Below are 9207 nucleotides of genomic sequence, written 5' to 3'. Positions count from 1 at the left end.
TACAGAGTAAACTTCAGCTGCAGCTACATTTGGACATGTGAGTATGAACAAACTTTCTTGAAAAATCACGCCACACGCACAACATGGAACGGAGCATATGCGGCCCCAGGCCGACGGTCCTGAGTGCAAACCTCTATCACAGCTATCCTTTATCCTATTTCTCACTCCAAAAAATCGTCCCCAAAAGTATCTACCAAGTCTTCCCGAAAGTATCTACTAAGGGTTCTGTGAGTCTTAAGTTTTTGTTCAACTCATTTGAGTTTCTTCCTTCAAACCTATCAACTCCTAACCAAATTTCCAAGTTCTTAATCAACTCTACCATGTTTTTTTCTTTGTTAACTCATCCAAGTTTTTCCTCAACTCTTCCAAGTTCTAAATCAACTCTTCAAAATGTTCTGAAATATCCAAATTTTTTCGACATTCTTGTGATTTGATTATTCTTGACCAACTGTTCCAGGTTCTTACTCAACTCTTCCAAGTTGTTTTCTAAACTCATCCAAGATCTTAATCAACTTTTCCAACTGTTTTATCACCTCTTCAAAGTTGTTATTCAACTCTTCCAAGTTGGTTATCTCAACTCCAAGTTCTTAATCAACTCTTTCAAATGTTTTATCACCTCTTCAAAGTTCCCAGTCAACTCTTAGTTGTTGTATCACCTGGTCTAAGTTCTTCTTAATCAACTCTTAAAGTCTGTTTTCAACGCTTCATTTTATTTATCACCTCTTCCAAATTCTTCCAAGTTGTTTTCTAAAGTCTTCCAAGATCTTAATCAACTCTTCCAACTGTTTTATTCTTCAAAGTTATTATTCAACTGTTCAAAGTTTTTCCTAAATTCTTTCAACAGTAGAACAATTGTTGTGTCACCTATTCCAAGTTCTTAACCAACTCTTTCAAATGTTTTATTGCCTCTCGAAGTCTTTTCCACAAATAGTCCAAGTTCATAATCAACAATTAATCAAAAATCCTCAACTCTTTTAATTATTATTCAACTCTTCCAAGTTCTTAATCGACTCTTCAAGTTCTTAACCAACTCTTCCAAGTAGAAAAGTTGTTCTCAATCAATTATTCCAAGTTTTCTTACTCAACTTTTGTAAGTTTTTACCAACTAATTTAATTGTTTTATCAACTCTTCCAATATTTATTCCCAAATCTTCCTAGTTGTTCTTGACCACTCTTTCAAGTTGTTTTCTCACCTTCAAGTTCTTAATAAACTCTTCCAAATGTTGTATCACCTCTCGAAGTCTTTTCATTTATCACCTCTTCAAAGTTGTTATTCAACTCTTCCAAGTTGGTTATCTCAACTCCAAGTTCTTAATCAACTCCAAGTTCTTAATCAACTCTTTCAAATGTTTTATCACCTCTTCAAAGTTCCTAGTCAACTCTTAGTTGTTGTATCACCTGGTCTAAAATCTTCTTAATCAACTCTTAAAGTCTGTTTTCAACGCTTCATTTTATTTATCACCTCTTCCAAATTCTTCCAAGTTGTTTTCTAAAGTCTTCCAAGATCTTAATCAACTCTTCTAACTGTTTTATTCTTCAAAGTTATTATTCAACTGTTCAAAGTTTTTCCTAAATTCTTTCAACAGTAGAACAATTGTTGTGTCACCTCTTCCAAGTTCTTAACCAACTCTTTCAAATGTTTTATTGCCTCTCGAAGTCTTTTCCACAAATAGTCCAAGTTCATAATCAACAATTAATCAACAATCCTCAACTCTTTTAATTATTATTCAACTCTTCCAAGTTCTTAATCGACTCTTCAAGTTCTTAACCAACTCTTCCAAGTAGAAAAGTTGTTCTCAATCAATTATTCCAAGTTCTCTTACTCAACTTTTGTAAGTTTTTACCAACTAATTTAATTGTTTTATCAACTCTTCCAATATTTATTCCCAAATCTTCCTAGTTGTTCTTGACCAACTCTTTCAAGTTGTTTTCTCACCTTCAAGTTCTTAATAAACTCTTCCAAATGTTGTATCACCTCTCGAAGTCTTTTCATTTATCACCTCTTCAAAGTTGTTATTCAACTCTTCAAAGTTATTATTCAACTGTTCAAAGTTTTTCCTAAATTCTTTGAACAGTAGAACAATTGTTGTGTCACCTCTTCCAAGTTCTTAACCAACTCTTTCAAATGTTTTATTGCCTCTCGAAGTCTTTTTCACAAATAGTCCAAGTTCATAATCAACAATTAATCAACAATCCTCAACTCTTTTAATTATTATTCAACTCTTCCAAGTTCTTAATCGACTCTTCAAGTTCTTAACCAACTCTTCCAAGTAGAAAAGTTGTTCTCAATCAATTATTCCAAGTTCTCTTACTCAACTTTTGTAAGTTTTTACCAACTAATTTAATTGTTTTATCAACTCTTCCAATATTTATTCCCAAATCTTCCTAGTTGTTCTTGACCAACTCTTTCAAGTTGTTTTCTCACCTTCAAGTTCTTAATAAACTCTTCCAAATGTTGTATCACCTCTCGAAGTCTTTTCATTTATCACCTCTTCAAAGTTGTTATTCAACTCTTCCAAGTTGGTTATCTCAACTCCAAGTTCTTAATCAACTCTTTCAAATGTTTTATCACCTCTTCAAAGTTCCTAGTCAACTCTTAGTTGTTGTATCACCTGGTCTAAGTTCTTCTTAATCAACTCTTAAAGTCTGTTTTCAACTCTTCATTTTATTTATCACCTCTTCCAAATTCTTCCAAGTTGTTTTCTAAAGTCTTCCAAGATCTTAATCAACTCTTCCAACTGTTTTATTCTTCAAAGTTATTATTCAACTGTTCAAAGTTTTTCCTAAATTCTTTCAACAGTAGAACAATTGTTGTGTCACCTCTTCCAAGTTCTTAACCAACTCTTTCAAATGTTTTATTGCCTCTCGAAGTCTTTTCCACAAATAGTCCAAGTTCATAATCAACAATTAATCAACAATCCTCAACTCTTTTAATTATTATTCAACTCTTCCAAGTTCTTAATCGACTCTTCAAGTTCTTAACCAACTCTTCCAAGTAGAAAAGTTGTTCTCAATCAATTATTCCAAGTTCTCTTACTCAACTTTTGTAAGTTTTACCAACTAATTTAATTGTTTTATCAACTCTTCCAATATTTATTCCCAAATCTTCCTAGTTGTTCTTGACCAACTCTTTCAAGTTGTTTTCTCACCTTCAAGTTCTTAATAAACTCTTCCAAATGTTGTATCACCTCTCGAAGTCTTTTCATTTATCACCTCTTCAAAGTTGTTATTCAACTCTTCCAAGTTGGTTATCTCAACTCCAAGTTCTTAATCAACTCTTTCAAATGTTTTATCACCTCTTCAAGTTCCTAGTCAACTCTTAGTTGTTGTATCACCTGGTCTAAGTTCTTCTTAATCAACTCTTAAAGTCTGTTTTCAACTCTTCATTTTATTTATCACCTCTTCCAAATTCTTCCAAGTTGTTTTCTAAAGTCTTCCAAGATCTTAATCAACTCTTCCAACTGTTTTATTCTTCAAAGTTATTATTCAACTGTTCAAAGTTTTTCCTAAATTCTTTCAACAGTAGAACAATTGTTGTGTCACCTCTTCCAAGTTCTTACCCAACTCTTTCAAATGTTTTATTGCCTCTCGAAGTCTTTTCCACAAATAGTCCAAGTTCATAATCAACAATTAATCAACAATCCTCAACTCTTTTAATTATTATTCAACTCTTCCAAGTTTCTTAATCGACTCTTCAAGTTCTTAACCAACTCTTCCAAGTAGAAAAGTTGTTCTCAATCAATTATTCCAAGTTCTCTTACTCAACTTTTGTAAGTTTTTACCAACTAATTTAATTGTTTTATCAACTCTTCCAATATTTATTCCCAAATCTTCCTAGTTGTTCTTGACCAACTCTTTCAAGTTGTTTTCTCACCTTCAAGTTCTTAATAAACTCTTCCAAATGTTGTATCACCTCTCGAAGTCTTTTCATTTATCACCTCTTCAAAGTTGTTATTCAACTCTTCCAAGTTGGTTATCTCAACTCCAAGTTCTTAATCAACTCTTTCAAATGTTTTATCACCTCTTCAAAGTTCCTAGTCAACTCTTAGTTGTTGTATCACCTGGTCTAAGTTCTTCTTAATCAACTCTTAAAGTCTGTTTTCAACTCTTCATTTTATTTATCACCTCTTCCAAATTCTTCCAAGTTGTTTTCTAAAGTCTTCCAAGATCTTAATCAACTCTTCCAACTGTTTTATTCTTCAAAGTTATTATTCAACTGTTCAAAGTTTTTCCTAAATTCTTTCAACAGTAGAACAATTGTTGTGTCACCTCTTCCAAGTTCTTAACCAACTCTTTCAAATGTTTTATTGCCTCTCGAAGTCTTTTCCACAAATAGTCCAAGTTCATAATCAACAATTAATCAACAATCCTCAACTCTTTTAATTATTATTCAACTCTTCCAAGTTCTTAATCGACTCTTCAAGTTCTTAACCAACTCTTCCAAGTAGAAAAGTTGTTCTCAATCAATTATTCCAAGTTCTCTTACTCAACTTTTGTAAGTTTTTACCAACTAATTTAATTGTTTTATCAACTCTTCCAATATTTATTCCCAAATCTTCCTAGTTGTTCTTGACCAACTCTTTCAAGTTGTTTTCTCACCTTCAAGTTCTTAATAAACTCTTCCAAATGTTGTATCACCTCTCGAAGTCTTTTCATTTATCACCTCTTCAAAGTTGTTATTCAACTCTTCCAAGTTGGTTATCTCAACTCCAAGTTCTTAATCAACTCTTTCAAATGTTTTATCACCTCTTCAAAGTTCCTAGTCAACTCTTAGTTGTTGTATCACCTGGTCTAAGTTCTTCTTAATCAACTCTTAAAGTCTGTTTTCAACTCTTCATTTTATTTATCACCTCTTCCAAATTCTTCCAAGTTGTTTTCTAAAGTCTTCCAAGATCTTAATCAACTCTTCCAACTGTTTTATTCTTCAAAGTTATTATTCAACTGTTCAAAGTTTTTCCTAAATTCTTTCAACAGTAGAACAATTGTTGTGTCACCTCTTCCAAGTTCTTAACCAACTCTTTCAAATGTTTTATTGCCTCTCGAAGTCTTTTCCACAAATAGTCCAAGTTCATAATCAACAATTAATCAACAATCCTCAACTCTTTTAATTATTATTCAACTCTTCCAAGTTCTTAATCGACTCTTCAAGTTCTTAACCAACTCTTCCAAGTAGAAAAGTTGTTCTCAATCAATTATTCCAAGTTCTCTTACTCAACTTTTGTAAGTTTTTACCAACTAATTTAATTGTTTTATCAACTCTTCCAATATTTATTCCCAAATCTTCCTAGTTGTTCTTGACCAACTCTTTCAAGTTGTTTTCTCACCTTCAAGTTCTTAATAAACTCTTCCAAATGTTGTATCACCTCTCGAAGTCTTTTCATTTTGCCAGGTTTTACCCAAATATTCACCCCTTCTAAGTTCTTAGTCAACTCTTCCAGTTGTTGTATCACCTGTTCTTCTTGATCAACTCTTAAAGTCTGTTCTCTACTCTTCATTTTTGTATCACCTCTTCCAAGTAGAACAGTTGTTCCAAATCAACTCTTTCAAAGTTTTTATCACGTCTTTTCAATTTGCCAGGTTTTACCCAAATATTCACCCCTTCTAAGTTCTTAGTCAACTCTTCCAGTTGTTGCATCACCTGTTCTAAGTTCTTCTTAATCAACTCTTAAAGTCTGTTTTCAACGCTTGATTTTTGTATCACCTCTTCCAAATTCTTATTCAAATGTTCAAAAAACATTCTAAATTCTTTCAAGTTATTTTCCAATACTTCCAACTGTTGTATCACTTCTTTCTAATTTTCACCTCTATCAAGTTCTTAACCAACTCTTCCAAGTTCTTTTACCAACTCTTTAATTGTTTTCTCAACTCTTCCTACTTCCAAATCAACTCGTCCAAATGTTTTATCACCTCTCGAAGTCTTTTCGCCAGGTTTTACCCAAATATTCCAAGTTCAACTCTTCCTATGAATTTATCACTTCTTCCAAGTTCTTAGTCAACTCTTCCAGTTGTTGTATCACCTATTGTCTTTTAAATGGGCGTGGCCTATTTTCTTAGATTTTTCAAATATGCATATTAATTTCTATTGTCTTTTTAATGGGCGTGGCCTATTTTCTTTATCTTTTCGTATGCAAATTATCTTCCATTGTCTTTTTCGTATGCAAATAAGCTTCTATTGTCTTTTAAATGGGCGTGGCCTATTTTTTTTATCTTTTCAAATATTCATATTAATTTCAATTGTCTTTTAAATGGGCGTGGCCTATTTTCTTTATCTTTTCAAACATGCATTTTAATTTCTATTGTCTTTTAAATGGGCGTGGCCTATTTTCTTTATCTTTTCAAATATGCATATTAATTTCTATTGTCTTTTAAATGGGCGTGGCCTATTTTCTTAGATTTTTGAAATATGCATATTAATTTCTATTGTCTTTTTAATGGGCGTGGCCTATTTTCTTTATCTTTTCGTATGCAAATTATCTTCCATTGTCTTTTTCGTATGCAAATAAGCTTCTATTGTCTTTTAAATGGGCGTAGCCTATTTTCTTTATCTTTTCAAATATTCATATTAATTTCTATTGTCTTTTAAATGGGCGTGTCCTATTTTCTTAGACTTTTCAAATATGCATACTAATTTCCATTGTCTTTTAAATGGGCGTGGCCTATTTTCTTAGACTTTTCAAATATGCATATTAATTTCTATTGTCTTTTAAATGGGCGTGGTCTATTTTCTTTATCTTTTCGTATGCAAATAAGCTTCCATTGTCTTTTTTCGTATGCAAATTAGCTTCCATTGTCTTTTTTCGTATGCAAATAAGCTTCCATTGTCTTTTTTCGTATGCAAATTAGCTTCCATTATCTTTTTAAACATGCATATTAATTTTTATTGTCTTTTAAATGGGCGTGGCCTATTTTCTTTATCTTTTCGTATGCAAATTATCTTCCATTGTCTTTTTCGTATGCAAATAAGCTTCTATTGTCTTTTAAATGGGCGTGGCCTATTTTCTTTATCTTTTCAAATATTCATATTAATTTCTATTGTCTTTTAAATGGGCGTGGCCTATTTTCTTAGACTTTTCAAATATGCATATTAATTTCTATTGTCTTTTAAATGGTCGTGGCCTATTTTCTTTGGCTTTTTTCGTATTCAAATTAGCTTCCATCGTCTTTTTTCGTATGCAAATTAGCTTCTTTTGTTTTTCCGTATGCAAATTAGCTTCTTTTGTAATTTTTCGTATATTAATAAGCGTTTTCTGCCTATTCGAATTCGCAATTCTATTGTCTTTTTTCATATGCAAATGAGCTTCCATTGTCTTTTTTCGTATGCAAATTAGCTTCCATTGTCTTTTTTCGTATGCAAATTAGCTTCCATTGTCTTTTTTCGTATGCAAATTAGCTTCTTTTGTAATTTTTCGTATGTTAATAAGCGTTTTCTGCCTATTAGAATTCGCAATTCTATTGTCTTTTTTCATATGCAAATGAGCTTCCATTGTCTTTTTTCGTATGCAAATTAGCTTACATTGTCTTTTTTCGTATGCAAATAAGCTTCCATTGTCTTTTTTAGTATGCAAATTAGCTTCCATCGTCTTTTTTCGTATGCAAATAAGCTTCTTTTGCTTTTTCGTATGCAAATTAGCTTCTTTTGTTTTTTTCGTATGCAAATTAGCTTCTTTTGCCTTTTTCGTATGCAAATTAGCTTCTTTTGTAATTTTTCGTATGTTAATAAGCGTTTTCTGCCTATTAGAATTCGCAATTCTATTGTCTTTTTTCATATGCAAATGAGCTTCCATTGTCTTTTTTCGTATGCAAATTAGCTTACATTGTCTTTTTTCGTATGCAAATAAGCTTCCATTGTCTTTTTTAGTATGCAAATTAGCTTCCATCGTCTTTTTTCGTATGCAAATAAGCTTCTTTTGCTTTTTCGTATGCAAATTAGCTTCTTTTGTTTTTTTCGTATGCAAATTAGCTTCTTTTGCCTTTTTCGTATGCAAATTAGCTTCTTTTGTAATTTTTCGTATGTTTTAATAAGCGTTTTCTGCCTATTCGAATTTGCGATTCTATTGGCTTTTTTCGTATGCAAATGAGCTTCTTCTTTTGTCTTTTTCCGTATGCAAATTAGCTTCTTTTGTAATTTTTCGTATGTTTTAATAAGCGTTTTCTGCCTATTCGAATTTGCAATTCTATTGTCTTTTTTCGTATGCAAATGAGCGTCTTACGAAAAAAGACAAAGGAATTGCAAATTTGAATAGGCAGAAAACGCTAATTTGCATACGGAAAATGACAAAAGAAGGTCATTTGCATACGAAAAAAGACAATAGAAGTTAATTTGCATACGAAAAAGACAATAGGAGCTCATTTGCATACGAAAAAAGACAATGGAAGCTCATTTGCATATGAAAAAAGACAATAGAATTGCGAATTCGAATAGGCAGAAAACGCTTATTAACATATGAAAAATTACAAAAGAAGCTAACTTGCATACGAAAAAAGACAATGGAAGCTAATCTGCATACGAAAAAAGACAAAGAAAATAGGCCACGTCCATTTAAAAGACAATGGAAATTAGTATGCATATTTGAAAAGATAAAGAAAATAGGCCACGACCATTCAAAAGACAATGGAAATTAGTATGCATATTTGAAAAGATAAAGAAAATAGGCCACGCCCTTTTTTAACAGGCAATAGAAATTAATATGCATATTTGAAAGGATAAAGAAAATAGGCCACGCCCATTTAAAAGACAATGGAAATTAGTATGCATATTTGAAAAGATAAAGAAAATAGGCCACGCCCATTTAAAAGAAAATAGAAGTTAATATCTGCATGTTTGAAAGATAAAGAAAATAGGCCACGCCCATTTAAAAGACAATAGAAATTAATATGCATGTTTAAAAAGATAATGAAAATAGGCCAAGCCCATTTAGAAGACAATAGAAGCTTATTTGCATACGAAGAAAAGACAATGGATATATGAATATTTGAAAAGATAAAGAAAATATTTGAAAAGATAAAGAAAATAGGCCACGCCCATTTAAAAGACAATGAAAGCTAATTTGCATACGAAAAAAGACAATGGAAGCTTATTTGCATACGAAAAGATAAAGAAAATAGGCCACGCCCATTTAAAAGACAATAGAAATTAATATGAATATTTGAAAAGATAAAGAAAATAGGCCACGCCCATTTAAAAGACAATAGAAGCTTATTTGCATA

Source organism: Asterias rubens, chromosome 2, assembly GCF_902459465.1.
Source record: "Asterias rubens chromosome 2, eAstRub1.3, whole genome shotgun sequence".
Classification (NCBI taxonomy): Eukaryota; Metazoa; Echinodermata; class Asteroidea; order Forcipulatida; family Asteriidae; genus Asterias; species Asterias rubens.
This window is presented reverse-complemented; position numbering follows the sequence as displayed.